This window comes from Pseudophryne corroboree, chromosome 3 (genome assembly GCF_028390025.1).
Source record: "Pseudophryne corroboree isolate aPseCor3 chromosome 3, aPseCor3.hap2, whole genome shotgun sequence".
Taxonomy (NCBI): domain Eukaryota; kingdom Metazoa; phylum Chordata; class Amphibia; order Anura; family Myobatrachidae; genus Pseudophryne; species Pseudophryne corroboree.
Window position 1 is genome coordinate 300255152 of NC_086446.1, and position 25704 is coordinate 300280855.

The following is a 25704-nucleotide window of genomic DNA, read 5'->3' on the forward strand; positions in this document are numbered from 1 at the left end:
AGAGAAAAATATATGTCAGGGGTTAATACATTTCCATGGTTGGGTAAGGGAGGAGAGTGGAGAAGGTGTGAAGAGGGTATGACCTAGTGAGATAGTAGAAGCATGTGTGTATGACTCCATGTTTGGGGGGGTCATGTATCATCGTGCCGTACGTGTTGTACATCAAGCTTCGAGGCATTGCGAAGTATACATTTGAATTCCTTCTTATCCCGTGGTACGGGTCTGTGGATGGGCTGTCAAACTTTACCGAGCTCTTTTTCGGCTTTGGTTGTAACAAAATGGGGGAGCACATTTTAGTTGATGATACATGAATGGGGGAGATATGTGATTGCTGATATCTGTGCCTGTATTCCCTATCGACTATGTGTGTCATTACCTGAGGGTTGTAGAAATGAAGAAAAGACATAATTACGGTAAATGCGGTGGTATTCTATGTCAGGTAAATGTACATTCGTCGATTGAGGTCTTGTTTGGTGTCTGTTGAATGCAGTCTTCTTTGTGCTTTTGCCCATAAGGTGCGAGCAAAAGCTTTGTCAATGTCCATAGATTTACAAAAGTATTGGGCTAGCGTAATTTTAAAATTTCTAGGGAAACTGGGGATCTATGGCAAAGTTCATCAAAAATCTGTGTATCAGGTTGTCAAAACTTCTTCTTTAATCCATCTGTTGTCTGTATATCGGCTCATCAAATTCCTCGTCCAAGTGGGTCTTTTTACCTTGGAGAAAACGGAAAAACAGGTGAAAGAAACGGACCGTAGAAATCGCATTTTCATCACATCATTGTTTCTACATTTGGGTCATAAATCAAATCCATTGGAATTACAGTTTCCTCACTCCTTAAACTCATCACCCTGGTACTTCGTTTACACTTCGTTAAAGCCTGACCGCATCTAAATATCAAGCCAATCGTTATGATAACACCTAAGATACATAGGAGAAACTTCCCAACATCCATTATGACTCCTTGAGCCCAGTCTCCTAAACCAGAGAACCAATTTCGCGGGTTCAACCATGACACCCAACCAGTCAGCTCATTACCTACAGCAGCAAGAGTGAGATTGTGTCTCCTGCGAAATTCCCACTTCAGTTGGAGAATATCGTCCATCTTTTGGTCTATGACCTCGACCGGGTCCTCGGTGCTATTCGTAATATATGTGCAACATTTCACGCCGTATTGTGTTGCCACTGTGACACAATATCCGCCTGTCACTGCTGTGAGGTAATTTAGAACCATTCTATGCTGTACCAGTTCTGTTTTATAAGCTTGAAGTTCTCTTCCAGTATACCTAAACGTGTCATCATACATTTCAGTGATATTATCTAACAAATTTGCAAGTGCAGATATGTATTTATAATTCAACACTCCTCTGGCGGTGCGAGTGATGTCTAACGCGATTAGAAACTGAATCCCGGTGGATTCATGGATCATGTCAGAGGCCGGATGCTCTGTTCTTTCTATCAGGTGCCGTTTAACTACGTGCTCGTAATGGGTGTGAGTATAAGGAGTTTGGGCAACACGGTGTATGTCTTTCATTTTGTCATGTGATACAGTCATTACTTCAGGCAGTACTTTTCCAATATAACACAATCCTTCAGAGTTTGTGGCAAGCCACTTATACGCCTTTCTCCCGCATATGAAATATGCATCATCGGGGAGAACATATGGGACGGAGTAGGACATAACCATATTACACACCTTCCATGTGAAATCTCCTACCCCTAATTCTTCCATCTGCTTAGTACACGTATCAGGTTGTACGATATGTGCACAGTATCCTGGTGATACCTCTCCAACTCTCGTAATCCTATTTCCTAAGGTATACCTATATCGGAAAGATTTTCCTCTACTGGCTATGTGGCGTATAAGCTCTGTATCTGTAGGCATTCTATCTGCTCTATGCGAAAAGGTCATGGTTTGATTACTCCATGACACTTCCCAATTTCCCGGCTCTCGGGGATTGGAGATGTTAAAACATAATAGGGACCTATCCACATGGTATTGGTGGAGCTTCAAACTAGGAGGGCTGGAGATATTAAACCTCCTGTCCACCGGTCTCCCACCACTTAACTCAAGTACCTCCCCTAACGTTAAAGGAAATGGTACTAGCCCTGATTTGCTATGACCTTGAGGTACTTGAGAGCATACCCAACAATCTGTTTTATTTAACACACTACCCACTAAGGAGTGATAGTCACTCAATGGATGCCGGTCCATATGGATATTAAAACTGGATTGGCATTTCTTTATGCACCCATCCTCAATGACATTGTTACAGAGCCGACAGATACAGTTTTCTTCAGCTAACAATCCTTCACAATTCCTTCTATGGTCAATGCTATCGGATCGTTTTCTGATACTCGCCTTTACTTGTTGGTTAAGTTGTTCTTGGAAAACTACGCCTCCATCTTTATCATCAGAACCCATTCCAGAACCTCTCTCGACCTCCATGGTACTCTCGCCGGAACAGACTGCTCTGGTCAACATCATGGTCAACAGGAAAATCTGGATCACAGTCTCTTGGGGCAAGTCCATCTTGTAGGAGGAAACGGAGAAGAATGAGAAGGGGAAAAAAATAATTTGAGGGAGAGGGGATGGGAAGTTGGAGAAAAACAATAAAAGGGAACAGGGGATCGACAACTGCTTTTGGTCTTGTGATTTTCAATGCTCAGGTGCCGCCTCAATCCTCCTGGAACAGACACTCCAGTGATACAACCTCTACCGTCTGTTCCTTATCACGGGACCTCTCTGGATCAGCAACCTTCTTACAGTGGGACGAATGAACCCAAGTCTCTCTCTCAGCAACCTTCAATGCTGTAGTGCTAGTCAATAAGACCTGGTATGGTCCTTCCCATCTGTCAATAAGGCAACCTGAGCGTAGAAAATTCTGTATCATTACATAATCCCCAGGTTCAATGTCATGACAATTACTATCTGGTAAATCAGGAATCACCAACTTCAGATATCATTTTGATTCCTTAACTGTTTACTCATGTTAATCAAGTATTTTACAGTCACTTCATTGTTACACTTCAAATCATCCTGAGGATTAATCATAACATGCGGTTGTCGACCAAACAAGATTTCAAAGGGAGACAGATTAAGAGGGGACCTGGGAGTGGTTCTGATGCTGTACAGTATAATGGGTAAAGCTTCTGGCCATGTCAATCCTGTCTCTGCCATCACTTTACTCAGTTTATTTTTAATAGTGCTGTTCACTCTTTCCACTTTCGCACTCGCCTGTGGACGGTATGGAGTGTGCAGCTTGCTATCAATTCCCATCAATTTACACATTCCTTGAAAGACATCACCTGTAAAATGGGTACCCCTATCACTTTCGATAATTCTAGGGATACCATATCTACATACAAATTCCTGCACAATTTTCTTAGCAGTAAACATAGCGGTATTTGTGGCCGCCGGAAATGCTTCGACCCAATTTGAGAAAACATCTATACAAACAAGTACATATTTCAAATTTCGACAAGGGGGTAATTGAATAAAGTCAATCTGTATTACCTGGAAAGGGCCGCCGGCAGGTGGGATATGAGATGGTTCTGTAGGTATTGCCTTTCCGATGTTCTTTCTCAAACAGGTAAGGCATGACATTGCTCTTTTACTCGCATGAGATGAAAATCCTGGGGCACACCAATATGCTCTTACCAACTTGCACATCCCTTCCTTGCCCAGATGAGTCAGCCCGTGAGCTGCCTCAGCTAAACATGGAAGGTATGCTCTGGGGGCCACTGGTTTACCGTGTCCATCCGTCCAGAGTCCTGAGGACTCCTGGCCATATCCTTTTGCCTTCCAGACTGCCTTTTCCTGTGTGGAACACAAATTTTGCATCTCACACAACTTCTGTGTGTTGATGGTATTAAATACCATCAATTGTGTGGTGTCTGTCTGTCTGGGGGTACCAGCTGCTAACTTAGCAGCTTCGTCTGCTCGGCTGTTACCAAGTGATACTGGGTCCTGGCTATATGTGTGTGCTTTACATTTGATAACAGCCACTCTGTCGGGTTCCTGTATTGCTGTTAGAAGCCTTTTTATGTGAGCTGCATGCGCTACCGGTGTACCAGCTGCTGTCATGAAGTTTCTGAGGCGCCATAGGGCTCCGAAATCATGGACTACCCCGAATGCGTATCTAGAATCGGTGTAGATATTGGCTGATTTGCCCTTAGCCAATTCACATGCTCTGGTTAGGGCGACCAGTTCAGCAACCTGGGCTGAGTGAGGTGGGCCTAGCGGTTCCGCTTCTATGGTGCCTTGGTCATCTACGACTGCGTATCCAGTACACAAGTCTCCCGAGTCTGACTGTCTATGACAACTACCGTCCGTGTAGAACGTAAGTTCTACATCTTCCAGTGGGTTGTCACTGATGTCAGGCCTTGCGGTGAAATTTTGGGTCAAATATTCCATACAATCATGTGTGTCTTCCTTTGTATTAAATCCTCCTTCCCCACCACTCTCATCCTCCACCCTTTGTGCCTGTCCAGGCACACCTGGGAGATATGTTGCAGGATTTAATGCACTGCATCTCCTTATGGTGATGTTTACGGGGGCCATTAGTGCCAATTCCCATCTTGTAAACCGTGCTGATGAGACGTGCCTGGTTTGGGCAGAATTCAGCAAGGCTGACACTGCATGTGGTGTATGAATTGTGAGGTTGTGACCTAGCACTACATCTTCGCTTTTCGTTACTAGCAATGCTATCGCAGCAACGCTTCGCAAGCATGTGGGGAGGGATCGCGCTACCGTGTCTAGCTGAGCTCTGTAATATGCTACTGGCCTGCTGGCATCACCGTGCTTTTGGGTTAGTACGCCTGCCGCGCAACCAGCACTTTCTGTTCCGTATAGTTCAAAGGGTTTCCCATAGTCTGGCATACCTAATGCTGGTTCCTGCGTTAGGCACTGTTTAAGTCTCTCAAATGCTGTCTCAGACTCGTCTGTATGTGAAATCCGATCAGGTTTGTTTGAGGAGACCATCTCCTGCAAGGGTAACGCTAGAATGGAAAACCCTGGGATCCAATTACGGCAATACCCACACATTCCTAAAAATGTTCTGATCTGTTGCTGGGTTTGTGGCAGAGTCATGTCTCTAATTGCTTGAATTCTATCAGCGGTCAGGTGTCTCAGTCCTTGTGTTAGACAGTGTCCCAAATATTTTACCTTAGTTTGGCATAATTGCAACTTGTCTTTGGAAACCTTGTGTCCTGTGTCTGAAAGATGAAACAGGAGCTGTTTCGTATCCTTCAGGGATGCTTCCAATGAATCAGAACACAGTAGTAGATCATCCACGTACTGTATTAATACTGATCCACTCTCTGGTTGGAAAGACTGTAAACAATCATGCAAAGCCTGGGAAAATATACTTGGACTATCTATGAATCCTTGTGGTAATCGAGTTCATGTGTATTGGACTCCTCTGTATGTGAGTGCAAACAAATATTGACTGTCAGGGTGCAGAGGTACCGAAAAGAAAGCGGAGCAGAGGTCAATAACAGTGAAAAATTTCGCAGTGGGAGGGATTTGCATTAGGATGACAGCTGGATTTGGCACTACGGGGAACTGACTCAACTATTTTGTTAATCCCCCTTAGATCCTGCACTAGCCGGTAACCCCTCCCCCCACTCTTTTTCACAGGGAAGATGGGACTATTGGCAGTGCTGGACGTTCTTACCAGAATGCCCTGTTGTAGCAAGCGCTCTATTACTGGGTAAACTCCTAACTCCACCTCTGGCTTCAGAGGGTACTGTGGGATTTTTGGAGCTATCCTACCATCTTTTACTTGTACAACTACCGGAGCTACGTTTGCCATTAATCCAGTGTCCTGTCCATCTTTAGTCCAAAGTGACTCTGGTATCTGAGATGTCATTTCTTCTACTTGGGAGGGAGTCCTATTTGTCATAATGGTATGTGACATTAATTTTGATGGGGAGTCTAACATGTCTCGCACTTCCTGAGCGTGATTCTCAGGTATGTCCAAGAATACACCTTCAGGAGTACAATAAATGACGCACCCCATTTTACACAGTAAGTCTCTTCCCAGGAGATTGGTCGGTGACGATGCAGCCAGCAAAAAGGAATGCTTGGTATGTAAAGGCCCTATTGTAATCTCGGCTGGCTTGCTAACAGGGTAATGCTGGACTACTCCTGTTACTCCCATGGCTGGAATTGTCCTACCAGTGGTTCTCATGCCCACTGTCGAATTTATCACTGATTTGGCCGCCCCCGTATCTACAAGAAAGTTTAATGATTTACCAGCTACATTAATTGCAATTTCGGGTTCACTTCCAAGGCTTGCTATCAATTTTACTGGCTGCAGATTACAGGTATGGCCACACCCCTATTGGGTATGGTGACCTCCCTGAATCCCGCTGGCAGCAACTACTTGTGATGGAGTTAATTGGGAGCTACCAGAGGCTTGCCAGTCTCTGTTCGGGGGATATCTTTTTGTTTCCCCTGCATGTGGCTCATAACTCCGTTTCTGCGGACCCTGATCCCAATGTCGTGTGTCGTGTCGTTGTCTAGGGGGTTGATAAGATTTTTGTATATTTCTCGATCTACAGTCTCGTGCAAAGTGTCCCTGTTTGTGACAAAAATAACATGTTACCACATTTGACTTACCCACAGGGTTTGGTGATACTAACACAGGCTGTTTTGTGGTCAAGGCCTGTATACTTACTGCCATTAACTTATCACCTTGTTGTTCCCTGTGTCTGGTGATGTTCCTATCGTGATCAATAGCAGCCTCTCTCAAAGTAGCCACAGACAGACCTCGCCAACATGGTTGTGTGGTCTGCACCCTAGTCTTTAATGACTCTTTTAAACCATCCATCAGTACCGATACTGCTACTTCTCGATGGTTTATGTTTGTTTTAATGTCCTCTATGCCTGTGTATTTTGCCATCTCTGATAATGCTCTGTGAAAATACTCTGCAGCTGTTTCTGACTCCTTTTGTTTAATGGAGAATATCTTGTTCCATTTAACTACCGCTGGGAAATACTCCTTTAACTGTAAGCTTATTCTTTTTACATTATCTTTGTTGTACACATCTGTAAGAGGTACATCCTGATCTAATCCACAGTCAGCTAAAAATTGAGTTGTGTCAACATTGGAGGGTAAACATGCTCTCAGCAATATCTGCCAGTCTTTGTTGTTGGGCTCTAACGTGTTACCTAGGTCTCTGATGTATTTTTGGCTGGCAACTAAGTCTTTTCTAGGGTCAGGGAATTCAGACACCATGGTCCTTAATTCCATTCGGGAAAATGGGCTATACATGGCAATGTTCCTAACAGGAGTGACTCCTGAAGTGTCTGTTTTCCCATTTGGAACTACTATTACCTTAACAGGATTAACTCTAACAACCTCATTCTGTGTAGATTCTACAGGCTGTGGTGAAATAGTTTCAGCATAGTGTGTGGTGCCGTACTTACCCGTTGATACGACCTCACCTATCCCTCCGCTAGGGGCCTTTGTTACTAATCTCGGGGGTGGAGCTGTGCCTACTGTGGTCTCTGCTATGGTGGCTGCTAGAGAGAGCGCTGAAATTGTTGCCGATTCGTCCTCTTGATCACACTCCTGAGGAAAGTTCAAAACAGGGTACAACTTGCACGGGTTAATACTTGCATTGGTTAATTGGTTAACATTATCTTTAACATTTACACAGTGGCTAAGTGTTTGTTTGTTACACCTTAGTGCGTCATTCTCCGCAACCAATTTTTCTCCTGATATGTATGGTGGCGGTGGGGCCGTGGCTATCAGTTTCCTGATCGAGCCAGATCCCGCCGCCTGAGCCAATCCTCTCTGTATGTCACCCTCTTGTTGCCACAACTGCAAATAATCATAATGCTTGATTCGTCTCTTTGCTGATTTAATGAGACATATCCTTCTCCTTAAATTCGTTAACACTTCTGTGCTGAAGCTACCTACTCTTGGGAATTTCTCCCCGTCATGTACAGTCATTCTTTCCCATTCATCACATAAAACCTCTGTGTGTGAACCGTATTTTTCACACATTACATACCTGGCCGACCCGATTGGTCGGTTTACTAAATCAACCCGAACCGAGGTTGATCGCCCCCTACCTGAACAACTGGCCCCCATAACTTGCAGGTGTTGCTTTTCTTCAGCGAACCCTTACAAAAACCAAGATGTCCGGGGCAGGCTGGCGGTGAAGTTTACCGAGTACTCCACTCACTTCTCGCCCACGTTGGCCAGTAACACAATCACTGTATCCAGAGCTGTTGTACCCAACCTAGGGCCCCTGTGAACCTTTATTTACTGGAATGAGGTCGGGAGACTTAATATGAAATAAAAAATATATATACACCCTTTATTTTATACCAAATACTACACCATAAACATAAAACATATATATAAAAAAAGGATTTTTTTCTTCTATGCAAGCATCAGATATTTAATAGTCATAGCATAATTCGGGACCTATAAATGAATTGAACTATAATAACAACTCAAATGAGTGTATTACAAATTAACTCTCACGTGTCCTTTATAAGACAATATGTGTCAGATTATATTTCTTTGCAAGATCCACACGGTCCTGAGTCCTGAGGAAGTCCCAGTGCATTGTGGGACGAAACGCGTTGACATATATTGGATATCCAGCAGTGTCTCGATCCACCGGGAGAAACGGAATTGGCTCCTGACAGCCTATACAGAGCTACTACAGCCGCTTAATACCAACAAGCACCTTCCAGATTACCCTCCGCCCTGCTTGGTAATTTGTCCGGCAATTTGTCCACCGAACATCCCACGCTGTAACACACTAACAGCGGGAGACCTATAGGCTGCATTCGTGAGCACATTGGAGCAGCAACCCGGAGCGGTGACGGCCTCACCACCGGGAGAGGAAAGACGGCACGCAGCTTCGGCAGGAACCACCTGTGAGTAACCCGTCTCCTATTTTATCACGGACACCCGTTACAACACGCCCGGGGCGGTGATAGCCTCACCACCGGGAAAGGAAGGACGCTATAAGGTATAACTTTGACAGCCACAGGCGGTAACTATCTTACCTTCAATTTATTCTGAACTAATCACTACAGCCGGGACGCCGGCACATAGAGCCATCTATTAAAACCGTGTGGATCTTGCAAAGAAATATAATCTGACACATATTGTCTTATAAAGGACACGTGAGAGTTAATTTATAATACACTCATTTGAGTTGTTATTATAGTTCAATTCATTTATAGGTCCCGAATTATGCTATGACTATTAAATATCTGATGCTTGCATAGAGGAAAAAAATCCTTTTTTTATATATATGTTTTATGTTTATGGTGTAGTATTTGGTATAAAATAAAGGGTGTATATATATTTTTTATTTCATATTAAGTCTCCCGACCTCATTTCTGACAACTTTTACAGCCTGATAAATAATATTACAAAAATCAATATTATTATATTTTATTCTATCAATAGCGCGATGTTTTCCAAATCTATATCACTTCGTTTATGCTAGAGACCCTAACCAAGTCTTAAAACAGACGCTGCTGTTTACTTACATGAAATAAATAACATAAAAAACTTTTTTACACTAACAATAAATTGAACAGCGCCGGGAGAGTGGGATCAGCATACCACTGGGGATTTCTTCTCCTCCATATCTCACTTTATTTACTGGGGCGCGTTCCCCAGCAAGTATCGGTTGTTGGATAGTTCCTGAGTGAACAGCGAACTTCCCTTTGTAAAAATAAAAAATTACACAAATCACGTCAGAATGTACAAATAGCGTTTATGACCTTCGTACACAAATAGTACCGGTCAGGTTTACTAATGCACACAATTACGTGCGGTACAATCGTTCAGCACATAAGCAACTAATCTTATGTACGGAGCGACCAGCGGAATCGAAAATTGCGGCTGCGAATTCCTTCAGCAAGAGCTTGTATGGCCTATATGGGTGTTGCACCAACCCTTTTTTGGTGTTGTGCCTGTGGACTGTATAGCGGACTTCCTTGTCTGCTGTACCTGAACCTGCTGGTCTGTTATGACCTCCTGGTCTGTTACAGTATGACCTCCTGGTCTGCTATACTCTAATGCTCAATTTTTTTTTTTATGTTTAACCAAGGATGCCTCCCTAGCCACCGTGCATGTCACTTACACGTATGTACCTCACGAGAACTCGATGATTTCTTTTGGTTCAACCTCAAAATTGTATGTAAAAACACTCACTCACCACATGTACACTTTTGTTTCTATTTCTATTTCTGCGCAGAAATTTCTCTTTAGACCAGATGTGTTACAAATTAGGAGAAGGATCTATTAATTTAAATTTCGAATGTTAAAATAGATTTGCGCTACTTATCGCCTGTTGCGCTATTTATCGCCTGTTGCGTTACTTAAAAAATCAACACTATCGTGTGACTTGAGTTACGTGGGCGTACCCAGACGCTCCGTTGCGTAATTTACGCTGCGTGCGTCGGCCTTTGCGTACGCGAGTCTCTCCCTTTGTTAGAGACACGTGTACACAAAACCAATGTCCACCGTAACACAACTAACACGTTTTATCAATGTAGATGATCCTCGATCATCTACCGCACACCACACCAATCTCTCCTTTTACCTTTAGGTAGAGCTGTGTGTTTGTCTATACTTTAACTATATGACCTTTACTCAAACTATTGAAATAGCGGCAAATCTCTCTTAGCACTTTTATCAACTATAAAACAGGCAACCAGGAGAGTGATATACGAAAATACACAAATGAAAAAGAAATGCAGATATATATATATATATATGTGCGTGCGTGTGTACGCAAGACAGAAAAATAAACAGTTTTAAAAAGACACTATCGTTTTGTTCTTACCTCCGGTCCCGGATTCCTTCAGCACCCTTTACTAAGCGAAGCAGACGCTTATCCAAACAGCACTACGAGGAATATGACCTCCCGCCCTTTGCTGCTGGATAATGTCTGCTGAAATTACCTAGTGCAGATATGTGAAGGACGGGCGAGCCGCCAATTGATAAAGCTAGATATTTATCTTATATAAAACCCTTTGTGAGGTCTAAGAACACTGTACGCTATTCACGTATGGAGTACCGTAAGGGTACGCTCGTTGCATAGCAATCGCTTAGCCGTAGTCGAGACGCTCAAGCGTCACGTTCGCTCACGGCCAAGAGATCACAGGCAGGCACGCTATTGGCTGCCGTCTAACGTAATGATTCGCTATAGCGTAGCGGACGCTCGGGACCACGAGGAGATCACCAGCAGCGCTGACGCTCACAATGTTAAACCTTTATATCTAAACCATAAACAGTATATTATGCAGTAAAACCTTAGTGTAGAAATAGGGTGTAGATGCAACCTAGTGTAACCTTATTAACTCAAATGCTGTTCGAGCGTCACCGACGCTCTGAGAATACTAAACACTATAAGAAATACACAGATACCTGGGCTTAGGGTCCAACGCCTAATATATATACATTATGAATGATATACTTGCAAAAGAATTAACACAATACAAGTCATACACTACAATATAACATAGACTACCTAACCAGATAACTACACAGGAAATACAATACAATACAATTACGTTTTAAGGGAAAATAAGAGAGAAAGAGGAGAAGAGAGAGAGAGAGAGAAATTGGCCCACAATAACAGTAAGAACAATATGGTTGCGGAGAAACACTTACGCACAAGGGGAAACGATCGCATGCGCCTCTGGACATCCAGCTCCCGATTTTCAGCAATGATAACCGTTGAAGAGTGAGAGCTGGATGTGATCGGCTTGTCTATTTATGCCCCACACACAATACAATTCTATGGTCCCTACAATCTCATTGTTCATTGGACACAGGAATTCCTCCTCGCATTATAACAAAAGGTCATAGGTTGATTCATACAGGTGGGCCGTGACTATTTCCAACAGCTCAGGTGGGAGGGAAACTGGGTTTCCCGCCGCATGGATAAGTAAGTGCAAATACAGTAAATGTTCATAAACTTCTTATGTCCATAACTATTCGCACGAGCGATTAATCCGCTTCAAACCAAACCCGGAATATTGCTAATTAAATACTCTTCCGATGGGTACTAAACACCACTGTATTACTCCTGTCTGTCCCTTCGTATCAAACAAAGAGGGATTTCTCTGTTCATGAACATTCTACATTAACCAAACTTTCAGAATCTATCAAAGGGACCATGATCTACAAAATACATTATATAGTGAAAATATGTAACGATTGAGTCGCACGCTACGATCACATAAACTCTACCGTAAATATGCATACCGTGCGCCTGCGGGTGCCCGCGACTGTGAGTATGCGCATGTACGGGAGAGCGTACGCATGCGCAGCACGGACCTGTGTGAGGTGCAAATATGGTAGTGTGCATAGAGATATTTTTCTGACTTTGACAGTGGAATACACAACCCTTGGAAGTTATTGCCCAAAATGCCTACACCAATCATGCATTAGGCTTTCTGTGTTTAAGGTTTTCTTTTATTATGTCTGTGTGGCTTATCTATTGCTGTCTTACTTAAATATTCTGTATTATGGGGGTCATTCCGACCCGATCGCTCGCTGCAGTTTGTCGCAGCGCAGTGATCGGGTCGGAACTGCACATGCGCATGGCAGCTTTCGTTGCCTAGTGATGGCCTCTGAGACAGAGGTGGTCGCTGGGCGGGAGGGGGCTGAACGGTGGCTTTAAGCCGCCGTTTAGGGGGAGCGGTCCGGCCAACGCAGGCGTGGCCGGACCACTGGGGGGGAGGGCCGTGGTGGCTGCGTGATGTCTCACGCAACCGCTGTAGCTAGTGACAGTGACAACTAACTCCCGGCCAGCCGCAGGAGCTGCGCTGGCCGGGAGTTACTCCACATATACAAAAGCATTGCTGCTGTGTGATGCTTTTGTATTTGTGCGGGGGTGGAGGGGGGGTGGTACTGACATGCGGGGCGGACAGCTACGATTGACTCGGAATGACCCCCAGTGTGCATTGTTTTTTATGTCTGTAACGTGCCTTGAGTCCTGTTGGAGAAAGAACGCTATATAAATAAAACTATTAGGGATAATGTTAAAACTTTTCAGTAACAACTAAAATATTGTAGCTTATGCTATAATCACAGTATTTCAATTTTCTCAGAAGGAGTAGATATATGACAATGTATTTGGGGCATGGCACAAGGGAAAGTCTGTGTGTGTGTGGGGAGCCGCTCTTTAACTAGACTTTCTTTTTAATACATGGTTGGCGTTACCTATGTTGAACTGTTTAATTGAAAAGAAGGTATTTTAACTCTGGTGACTGCAATAATAAATTAAAATGGATGGCCAAGTAGAGAGCATTTTATCCCTCCTGGAATGGGTCATATTGGGATGTACAGTATGAATTGTGTAAATTAAATTTAAAGCAATTGTATTTATTAGATTAAAATTAATAGTTCAATAATGCTTGGGTCCACCTAATTGAGAGCCAACTATTTTATAATGTTTTGTTGTAGAGGAACAAAGACAACTTAAACAACCTTGAAATACACATAGAAAAATAAAATCTAAAATGTTTCTTGTCACATGCAAGAATAACAGTAGCCTCTCTACTGCTTACACACTGGGACAGGACTCAGGAGGACTCTCTGTATGTGTCTCTCTCTAGACCAGAATTCTCTCATTAGATAAAAGGTTACACAGGACCCAGACACCTAGGTGGGGAGGAGAATCTGGGATCTCTGAGTCCCTTATAGCTCTCTCCCCTCTCCTGTCTCTAACCTGGTCTTGAAGCTTCATTAGTACCTCATGAAACCTGATACTCCTGTGTCTCTGTCTGGACTGCATACTGTCCTGTTTGCATTCTGGCTGCCTGGTTCAGCTGCTGCCCAACAGGAAGTGCTAGTGATTTCAGTGTACTTTGGCAGGGGGGCCTACTGACGGAAGGGGCCCCAGGGTATAGTATCTCCTGCAACCCCTACTTAATATGGCTATGGTATACAGTTATATAAGTCACTCCATCATATGTTAGCCTCCTTCTGCAATTTCAAGTATTCAAATTACTCCAGGCTAATTAAAGTAAGGTGGAGTGCAAGCCTATAACTAAACACATATGCAGAAGTAGTGTTTGATCTCTCCCATAATTCACAGAGTCCCATCTGCTGAATTCACTATTTCTATTACACACATAAATATAACATTGCATGGAGCATTGTAAATGTGATATGTGCATTTAAATGAACAGAGACCCTCATTCCGAGTTGTTCGCTCGCAAGCTGCTTTTAGCAGCATTACACACGCTAAGCCGCCGCCTACTGGGAGTGAATCTTAGCTTAGCAGAATTGCGAACGAAAGATTCTCAAAATTGCGAATAGAAATTTCTTAGCAGTTTCTGAGTAGCTCGACACTTACTCTGCCACTGCGATCAGTTCCGTCAGTTTCGTTCCTGGTTTGACGTCACAAACACACCCAGCGTTCGCCCAGACTCTCCCCCGTTTCTCCAGCCACTCCCACGTTTTTCCCAGAAACTGCAGCGTTTTTCACACACACTCATAAAACGGTCAGTTTCCGCCCAGAAACACCCACTTCCTGTCAATCACACTCCGATCACCAGAACGAAGAAAATTCCTCGTAATGCCGTGAGTAAAATACCTAACTGTTGAGTAAAATAACTAAGCGCATGCGCTCTGCGAACATTGCGCATGCGCAGTAAGCGACTAATCGCAAAATAGAGAAAATCGTCAACGAGTGAACAACTCGGAATGAGGGCCAGAGTGCACAGCTGACACATGTTGCTGTCGACATGTATTTTACTATAATAAGTAACTTTCTCAAGGTTGAGCAGATTGTCTCCACTGAAAGGCTTATATTCAATATATTAGCCAATGGCTAAAGCTCTTCTGGGTCACGTGGGTTGCACCGCCAATCAGGATCAGACTTGCCCTATGATTGACACGTTCCCATGTGCTATCCTTGTGTGTTATTTCCTGTAACACCTAATTAGCTTCCACAGTTTGGGCTCATCATGGTGAATAACTTTCCTGACCAGCCAGGGAAACCATACCCGTAACTATGTGTGGGCCAACGGTGCGTTGCGCACAGCACATCTGCACTGTGGGCGCATCCGCTGGCACAGATATAGGGCCGTGCTGCACAATGGAGACCAGCATGCAGCCGACAAGCTGCAGCGCCCGGCAACCTTGTCAGTGTGTAATATAGCTTGGCTGCCGGGCGCTGTAGCTTGTGGTCTCCATGCTGTGGTCTCCCCCCGCTGGCGCTGTAACAGTACTGGCTACTCCCCCCCATGCTGTTGTCTTGCAGCGCCGGTCTCTAGGAGCAGCAGAGTGGTGACTCCCCCATGCTATGGGCTCACAGGAAAAGTTGCTGCTCCACCGACGGCAGGCAATACTCTCCCTCCCTTTCTTTCTCTTTTCTTTCTCTCTCTCTCTCTCTCTCTCTCTCTCTCTCTCTCCTCTCTCTTTCTCTCCCGCTGCCTAATGTGTAAAAATGGGGAGTGCCTGTCTAATGTATAAAAATGGGGACTACCTGTCTAATGTGTAAAAAGGGAGACTCTGCCTGTCTAATGTGTAAGAAAGGGGGACTCTGCCTGCTGTAATGTGTAAAAAAGGGTGACTCTGCCTGCCGTAATGTGTACAAAAGGAGTACTCTGCCTGCCGTAATGTGTAAAAAAGGGGACTCTGCCTGCCGTAATGTGTAAAAATGGGGGACTCTGCCTGCCTAATGTGTAAAAAAGGGGGACTCTGCTGTTGTAATGTGTAAAAAGAGACTCTACCTGGCATAATGTGTGATAGGGGCTCTAAATGCTATAATGTGTAAAAGGGGGCTCTACCTGGCGTAATGTGTGACAGGGGCTCTACCTGGCGTAATGTGTATAAGTGGCGCTACTGTGCATCATAATTTGAATAATGGAGACTTCTGTACAGCGTAATATGAATTAGCATTATTTTGTGGCAACACCTCCTTCCCCATGAAGCCATGCCCCTATATTTTTGGGCGCGCACTGGCACGATTTTGTATGGGGGGGTGCTGTGTCTTGCAAACAGTGCTAAAATGTCTAGTTACAGCACTGAGGGAACTAAATCAATTAGAGAACCAGTTGCTTTATTTACTGTACTGGCTTGTTTGAAATGGGATTTCAACATTCAATTTACTGTATATGATATAGCAGTTACAAACTGGATTGATTTACCTAAATATATTGCCATGTTCATAAAGTCAAGATCTCTGAAATGCATGCATACAACCAGGGCCGGTTCTACACCTTGTGGCGCCCAATGCAAAAGTTTTCACTGCCCCCCCCCCCCGCGGTAAAACAGAGGCGTGGCTTCATAGGGGAGGGTCGTGGCCACAGTTATGCCCCCAGTAGCTGTGCCCCCAGATTTGCCCAAAGTAGTTGTGCCCCCCAGTAGATTTGCCCCCTGTAGCTGGCTATGCCCCCCGTAGTTGTGCCCCCCTGTAGATTTGCCCCCAGTAGCTGTTTCCCCTGTAGCAGTGCCCCCTGTAGTTGTTCCCCTAGTAGTTGTGCCCCCAGTTTATTTGCCACCAGTTGATTTGCCCCCTGTAATTGTGCCCCCCAGTAGTTGTGCCCCCTGTAGATTTTCCCCCAGTAGTTGTGCCCCCAGTAGCTGTTTCCCCTGTAGCAGTGCCCCCTGTAGTTGTTCCCCTAGTAGTTGTGCCCCTTGTAGCAGTGCCCCAGTAGTAGTGCCCCATGTAGTTGTGCCCCCAGTTGATTTGCCCCCTGTAGTTGTGCCCCCAGTAGTTGTGCCCCCCTGTAGATTTGCCCCAGTAGCTGTGACTCCAGTAGTTGTGCCCCCAGCAGCTGTGCCCCCAGTTAATTTGCCCCCAGTAGCTGTTTCCCCTGTAGCAGTGCCACTGTAGTTGTTCCCCTAGTAGTTGTGCCCCCTGTAGCTGTGCCCCTTGTAGCAGTGCCCCTGTAGTTGTGCCCCCTGTAGCTGTACCCCCTGTAGCTGTGCCCCTTGTAGCAGTGCCCCCTGTAGTAGTGCCCCCAGTAGCTGTGCCCCAAGTTGATTTGCCCAAAATTGATTTGCCCCCAGTAGCTGTTCCCACTGTAGCAGTGCCCCCAGTATGGGCCCCTAGTAGTTGTGCCCCCTGTAGCTGTGCCCCTTGTAGCAGTGCCCCTGTAGTAGTGGCCCCTGTAGTAGTGCCCCCAGTAGCTGTGCCCCCAGTTGATTTGCCCCCAATTGATTTGCCCCAGTAGCTGTTCCCCCTGTAGCAGTGCCCCCAGTAGTTGTGCCCCCTGTAGATGTGACGTCTCTCCCATAGCAGCGCCGCACTGACACTAGAGGTCAATTTTGACCTCTAGCCAGAGTCAGTGATGCCGGCTGCAGCGGGCGCACACGGCACTCGCTGCAGCCGGGGGCCGGGAGCCGGGGAGCGGGGAGGGAGGATAATAGTAGCAGCTCTTGCCACGGCAGCGCTCTCAGGGTAGCGGCGCCCCGGGCAAAAAGCCTGCTTGCCCATGGCAAGAGCCGCTACTGCATACAACACATTTCTTATACAAAATTATTTTTTTATCAGAATGCAAGAAATTTGTGCAAATTTCATTTTAGGTGAATTGATTAATTTAGTATCTGGCACCTTTCAAGATGATAGCTTGATTACCTCTGTGTGCATGCATGGTTAATCAGGGGATGTGTGATAAGTAAAATAAACCCCAAAGCAATATACAGTGAATTCCTTCAATTTGTTTATGGATCCTCACCATTTGTTTCGTTTTGCTTAGGGGTAATGGAAGCTTCATGCTTGTTCAGAAAACGGTCTTTTAAAGTCAACATAAGTATACATGCAATTCTAAAAATTCATGTGTAACCAGATACTTTGGTCATTAACCCTCTGATGAACTCCCACTGTACACATTCCTGCAATAAGCAACATTTCATATTTGGGCATGGCGGCCTATTGTTATAGGTTTTCTACCTTCAACCTCCATCTGAAAATGGTCTTAGATATAGCAAAACCAAAAATATGGTTTTCAGAGCTTAATGCATCTATAAACATTGCTACTCCCATCAGGATCTATGGGAATGGCAGTGTTATGATTTTCCAAAATATATTTGCAAACTCTCCTGTGTTAACACAAATCTGTTTGATATTAAAAAGACATAAAAACATGCCAAAAATGGCAGTCTTGTATTTTTTGTAAAAAAGTGCTTGACATATTGGCCCCCTAGAGTTAAGTGCAATTTTGTGGCCTGAACGTATATGTAAAATACAATTTTTAGAATTGCATTAAAAATGAGAGCTGGATTCCTCGCGAATGGAAGCAATATTATCCATCTAGGGCAGTGCCTCCCAAACTTTTTTGAATCACGGCACCACATATTTTATGACTTGCAGAACCCAGCACTAGTTTTGCCTATTACATTGACAATAAATAATTTGAATTCGTTATCTATCACCAACCTGAAGCACCCTTGCAAGTGTCCCACGGCACCCAGTTTGAGAACCACTTATCTAGGTGACAGAATTGTGTTTGGCTAAACCAGTGACTCTGATGCAACATACAGATAATAAGCTTGATTTGGAGTTGCAAGTAATGCTGTTGCAATTCTGGTTGCAATCTAGTCCTATGTGAATATCCGCCTATATTCTGAGTCAGACACATCTATATGACAGTGCTGACCCCAGCTCTGTGGCTGTGAGAACACCCATCATCACTAGTAACAGCAATTACATCTACTCTCAGTGTCAGACTGGGGTATGAAGGGCCCACTGGGGGGATGCAGTGATAGGGGCCCATATTTAGGGGTGTGACCAGCCTACAAAGGGGGTGTGGCCACCCTCCACAGAGACTTAAAATGCACAATAGTCTTGTGCAGTGTAATGCAACATATCTACCATGTATAATACAAGTGCACAGTCTGGAAATCCCAAGAGGAAGGAATGGGCCCTCAGGCAGTTGGACCTACTGGTGGTTTCCCCTGTACCCCTGTGGGACAGTCTGACCCTGTTTACTCTATGCTTGGTGCAGAAGGTAAAACTGAAAATGGTTTTCACTCTGCATACTACAACTAGATTGCAACTGTGACTTCATGCCAAAAATGCACCCATTGGATGCTCTTGTTACCCCTGGCTGAATGTATTTGTTAGTAGTAGGGGTTAAATGAGATATTAAAGGAGATATTGGAGAAGTGATTCCCAAACTCGGTCCCCAGAGACACCTACCAATCCATGTTTTCCAGGTCCCCAGTGGGATTTTTAAAATGTGAGTTTTCTAATCCTCGCCTTACTGCAAATGTCATTACAGTAAATGCTGTCTCATGGGAAGGAAGCATACTGCACTGTATATTCTTTCTCTGCTGCTATTACTGTAACTAAACAAGGTATATATAAAAAAAAAAAAATTGACAGTTGGTCATACCCAGTGCAACTGCTGGGTGACCTGGATAATGTGATCCGTCAGGGTCATCTATTGAAGAACCAGTTTCGGAGCCACTGAATTAGAGGGTATAGAGATAATAATTGTTGGTATTCCTACCTATAGATGTTAAAGTATTGTGACAATTCTGGGGTAATTTAACTCAGGGTACTTGTGTACTTTACGGACTCATTTATGGCACAGGTTACTATTCACAATCGTATTCCACGTAGATGGTAAAGTATGAAAAAGTTAAAAATCAGTACTTGGTTGCTCTCTGCAATTAGTCTGTAAAGTACCTAACTCAGTACAGGGGTACAGTGGTGCAGTGTCTCTATGTTTAAACAGGGTCCAAACACAGCTTTTAAGGTAAATAAATGAAAGGAATGATTTACTGACATAATAAATGAAACAATATCAACAAACAGCTAACCCCTGTTAAGGACACTAACTCAATTCTTTGCCCCTCACTATATTGGGCAGCAAATCAGCATTACAAAGTCTCTCTTAAAAGTCTCAGATCTGTTACCACAGTAAAGTCCTTACTGCCTCTTGCAGGTTTAGACATGGCCTCCTGGCCTACTCACATTCAAGCTTCACTGGCCTGGCTTCTTCTCAGCCACCCCACCTAGGCTCTGTCTCCACTGGGCAGCCTTTCTTGCCCTCCACAGTCTCTTACGGACTATACTGTATATACTTGGCAGCAGCCTCAATGACTGCCCAGTCCCACCCAGGGGCATTTTACCAATGGAGGGGGCCTGTGTGCAGACTCTGGGTTTGCCCCCTCCTCTTCATGGTGCAGTCGAGCCTGGCATTGTGCCAGAGTTTACAGCACATGTGCAAGTCTCCGGAAACATGATGCCTACCTTGTTCTGGAGACTAATTTCACTTCAGCGTATTAGAGGCACCTATTTTGGCTGTGATTATTGCCATGGCTGCAGGGCCCGATGTGGGACTCTGGAAAGGTGACATAATCGTTGGCAGGTCCTTCAGTCTGGACCAGACGTCAGCACTTGCTCCTGACTGCCCTGCATCACCACCAGTGGGTGGTTTTGGAAATTTTATCCTTTTCCTGGCAACTCCAGTGGCGGTAGAAAATGAAGGAGCTGTTGGCAGGTCACGTTCCGCTTTACTTGACAATTGTCTCACCAGCAGGTCTTTGAACATGCAGACTTGTGTCTGCCGGAAAGAGAGATACAACGTAGGCTTTAAACCTAGGATCGAGCACGGTGGCCAAAATGTAGTGCTCTGATTTCAACAGACTGACCACTCGTGAAACCTGGTTAAGCGAATGAAGGGCTCCATCCACAAGTCCCACATGCCTAGCGGAATCGCTCCATTTTAGCTCCTCCTTCAATCTCTCCAGCTGCTACTGCAAAAGCCTGATGAGGGGAATGACCTGACTTAGGCTGGCAGTGTCTGAACTGATTTCACGTGTGGCAAGTTCAAAGGGTTGGAGAACCTTGCACAACATGGAAATCATTCTCCACTGTGCTTGAGTCAGGTGCATTCCCCCTCCTTTGCCTTTATCGTAGGCAGATGTATACTGAGATACTGAGCATTGATTATACTGAGCACTGGTGATACTGAGCACTGATTATACTGAGCACTGATGGTACTGAGCACTGATGATACTGAGCACTGATACTGAGCACTGATGATACTGAGCAGTGATGATACTGAGCACTGATACTGAGAACTGATGATACTGAGCACTGATGATATTGAACACTGATACTGAGCACTGATGATACTGAGCACTGATTATACTGAGCACTGATTATACTAAGCACTGATGATACTGAGCACTGATGATACTACGGAGAACTGACACTGAGCAGCACGATTAGCACAAGACACTGTACTAGTATTAGTAATGTAGTATTACTGAGCACCACAAGACACTGAGCACTGATGATACTGAGCACTGATGAACCCAACGGAGAACTGACACTGAGCAGCACAAAGCAGCACAAGACACTGTACTAGTATTAGTGAGCAGAACAAAAGCACTCTGGAATTTTCACCCCCCAGATACCACTGTGACTGGAATGATGATGACCGATACAGTCACAGGACACTACTACCAGAGCACCCTACAGCAGCAAGATGCAGCAGAAGAGAGACACTGTACTAGTATTACTGAGCAGCACAAAAGCACTCTGGAAGTGTCAGCCCCCAGATACCACTGTGACTGGAATGATGATGTCCGATGCAGTCACAGGACACTACTACCAGAGCACCCTACAGCAGCAAGATGCAGCGACACTGTACTAATATTACTGAGCAACAATAAGCACTGATACTGAGCACTGATACTGAGATTTGACACTGAGAGAACGTAGCCACGTCCTCTCTGTACCCTCTACAATGCACGAGTGAAAATGGCGGTGACTTGCGGCTCCTTATATGGAATCCGAATCTCGCAAGAATCCAACAGCGGGATGATGACGTTTTGCCTCGTTTGGGTTTTCTGAGTCAGGCCGGAACAACCGAGCCTGGCTCTGACCCATGTTTGACACATGGAGTTTGGGGGGTTCAGTTCTCGGAGAACCGAACCCGCTCATCTCTAATTCAAATGCGGCTGCCGTGGGCCCAAGAAACCATAGTCTCACAGGTATTAGTCGACCACTAGGGAAGAACAACAGACTCAGGGTTTTCCATTAGGTATTGCTGCGTACCCCAGTTCTGTCGCAGCTTCACGCATCTGTACTTGGAACTCTTCTGCTACCACCCTATCTCCTGGGTTCCAAGTACAGAGAATATAACAGTATCACCAGCCATACAACAAAAAAAGAAACAAAGATAAATTGAGTATTTTTTTCTTTTTTGGATCTTTTCCTGTGTTTAGTCCAGTCCAGTGTTTGGTTCAGTCCAGTCCAGTGTTTGGTTCAGTCCAGTCCAGTGTTTGGTTTAGTCCAGTCCAGTGTCTAGTCCAGTCCAGAATTCAGTCCAGTCCAGAATTCAGTCCAGAATCCAGTCTAGAATCCAGTCCAGAGTCCAGAATACAGTCCAGCCTTGTCTTGTCCAGTCCAGAATCCAGTCCAGCCTTGTTTTGTCCAGTTCAGAATCCAGTCCAGCCTTGTCTTGTCCAGTTCAAAATCCAGTCCAGCCTTGTCTTGTCTAGTTCAGAATCCAGTCCATCCTTGTCTTGTTCAGAATCCAGTCCAGCCTTGTCTTGTCTAGTTCAGAATCCAGTCCAGCCTTGTCTAGTCCAGTCTTGTCTGTCTAGCCTGAAATTCTCCTTTGCCAACTATGCAAGCCCTTCAGGCATCTCTCTCAGTGCCTTGAAACCTGAGCGGCTTGAAGTTTTGCAGCAATCCTTAAAGCAACTGCAAAACCTTCTGACCAAAATTTTGATTATCCTGCCTGAATTTGTTGAGAGTTCATCTATCTCTAAAGAGACTCTTGCTCACAATATTGAGAATCCTCAGATTTGGATGGAGAGAAAAGGTTTAAAAGATTCCTGCAGCCCAGGCTCTCCGAAGAGGAGCATCAGCATCTCAGAAACTTGAATTTGTGCCTGTATTGGAGTCTAGGCCACTATCTGCAGACCTGTGAGTTGTGCAAGCCAAAATGTGGTGACAAGTCCTGCCCTCCTAACAAGTTGAGTCAGGATTTAAGACCTACTCCTGTCTCTGCTGTGGAAGAGGTACTTGTCACAAAACCCACACTAAAAAGCACTCTTTCCTATAATTGGGGTCCTTGGTCTAGAGAGCCCCATTATAGATTCAGGAATGAAAAGAGAATGTTTCTCTCATCTCTTGACTTTCCTGTTGATTCAGAGTTGCAAACCCCAGTAGTGGAATCTCAGAGTCCTGAAGCGGTGCCCGATGCCAAGGGTCTAGGTGCGGCACCCAATGCCCGGAGTCTAGGAGGGGTGCCTGATGCTCAGGGCCTAGGATGGGTGCCTGATGCTCAGGGTCCTAGAGTGGTGCCTGATGCTCAGGGTCCTGGAGTGGTGCCTGATGCTCAGTGTATTGGAGCGGTGCCTGATGCTCAGGGTCCTGGAGTGGTGCCTGATGCTCAGGGTCCTGGAGTGGTGCATGATGCTCAAGGTCCTGGAGTGTTGCCTGATGCTCAGGGTCCAGGAGCGGTGCCTGATGCTTAGGATCCTGGAGCAGTGCCTGATGCTCTGGGTCCTGTAGCAGTGCCTGATGCTCTGGGTCCTGTAGCAGTGCCTGATGCTCTGGGTCCTGGAGCGGTGCCCGATGCTCTGAGTCCTGGAGAGGTGCCCAATGCTCTGGGTCCTGGAGAGGTGCCTGATGTTCTGGGTCCTGGAGCAGTGCCCGATGCTCTGGGTTTAAGAGGGGCATCGAATATAATGGTTCAGGTGTCAATCCCAGAAGGGGTATCAGAAGCTGTAACCCCAGGTAGGGACTTGAAAGGTGCAACCCCAGAAAGGGTATCTATAGCCATAGCTCGAGAAAGGGAACCCGAGAAGCACAAACCCTGAAGGGATCTTTGAAGCAATATCACCAGGTGGGGTCCTGAGAGGCACAACCCCAGGAGGGGTTCTAGCCATCACATCCCCAGGAAAGGACTCAAGAGGCATAGCTTTAGTGGATGCAAAAGGTCATAGCTTCAGCAAAAGTCCCGGAGGCCATAACCCCGGGAGAAGTCTTGATAATTTTTGACCCAGAGAGGGAGTCCAATGGTCCGGTCCCAGAGAGGGAGTCCGATGGTCCGGTCCCAGAGAGGGAGTCCAATGGTCCGGTCCCAGAGAGGGAGTCCGATGGTCTGGTCCCAGCAAGAGAGTCTGAGGTGCTGACCCCAGAGGGGGTCCTGAAGGCCACTGCTCCAGAGGGATTCCTGAAGGCCACTGCCCCAAAGAGGGTCCCGAAGGCCACAGCCTTGAGTAAGGTCGGTAGTTAGCTGGTCCCAGCAATGCACTCCAGTCAGTCAGATGGGAATGAAGCGGATCCTGACTCTTTTGATATCTCAACATCTATAGTCTTTGACACTACTTCACTATTATGCTATCTAGACTATTTTTGGGCATCACTTCAGAGAACTTTGTGCTCTATCTGATATATTCCTTTAGAGGGGAGCATTTTGAATGGGCGTCCAACTTAATTAAAACTGAAGATCGCATTCTTCAGGATGCCTGGGCATTCAGTGATGTAGTTATTAAGAAATATGGTTCGAAAGAAATTGGTTCAGGTTCCTCTAAGTCACCCGTCTTATCTGCTAAGAGTCCACCGAATACTATAAACTTGGCACAAAAATCTCAGCCTATTGTTTTGACTGCTGGATGTGCTTTTCTGTCTTCTTCTAGCAGTACTTCTTCTGAAAGTTCAGCCCCCAAGGTTAAAAAAACAATCTCGGGATTGAACCCAGCTTTGCTGAAAGGTACCATCAGTTCAGACTATGGCCCTCATTCCGAGTTGTTCGCTCGCTAGCCGCTTTTCGCAGCAGTGCACACGCTAAGCCGCCGCACTCTGGGAGTGAATCTTAGCTTAGCAGAATTGCGAACGAAAGAATCGCAAAATTGCGAATAGAAATTTCTTAGCAGTTTCTGAGTAGCTCGAGACTTACTCTGCCACTGCGATCAGTTCAGTCAGTTTCGTTCCTGGTTTGACGTCACAAACACACCCAGCGTTCGCCCAGACACTCCCCCGTTTCTCCAGCCACTCCCGCGTTTTTCCCAGAAACGGCAGCGTTTTTTCACACACACCCATAAAACGGACAGTTTCCGCCCAGAAACACCCACTTCCTGTCAATCACACTCCGATCACCAGAACGAAGAAAAAACCTTGTAATGCCGTGAGTAAAATACCAAACTTCTTAGCAAATTTACTTGGCGCAGCCGCAGTGCGAACAGTTAGCGGAAAATCGCACCGATGCGAAGGAAAATAACGAGCGAACAACTCGGAATGAGGGCCAATGTTTGGGAAATTACCTTGGTCAGACCTCAAGAACCATGTAAAAAAAGAAGAATAAGAAAAAGATAATTGCTGACTCTTGCCTTGTTAAAAAAAATAAAAAAAAATTCCTGTCTTGTGTCCAGTGGCCACCGTCAAGGGGAGGGGGGGGGGGGGGGCACTGTTACAAGCTGTTGCCACAGCTTGTTTCTGTTTTCTTGCCATTGTCTGTTTATTCCAGTGTGTCAGTTTTTTTTTAATGTATCCCTTGTTTTGGAAAACATGAATTTTGGGGTCCTCAGGGGAGGGGGGGGGGGGGTTACTGTTATGAGCCTCGGCAGTGGCTCATTACTGTTTTGCATTTTGGTTATGTATTTTATGTTATACTTCTGTTCTGTTCCCCTTGGCTTTTATGGGTTGTCCGGAGTCTACCCTTAAGGAGGGGGTACTGTTACCTCCTTCTATCAATCCCTTCAATTGTCTGTACGTTACCATT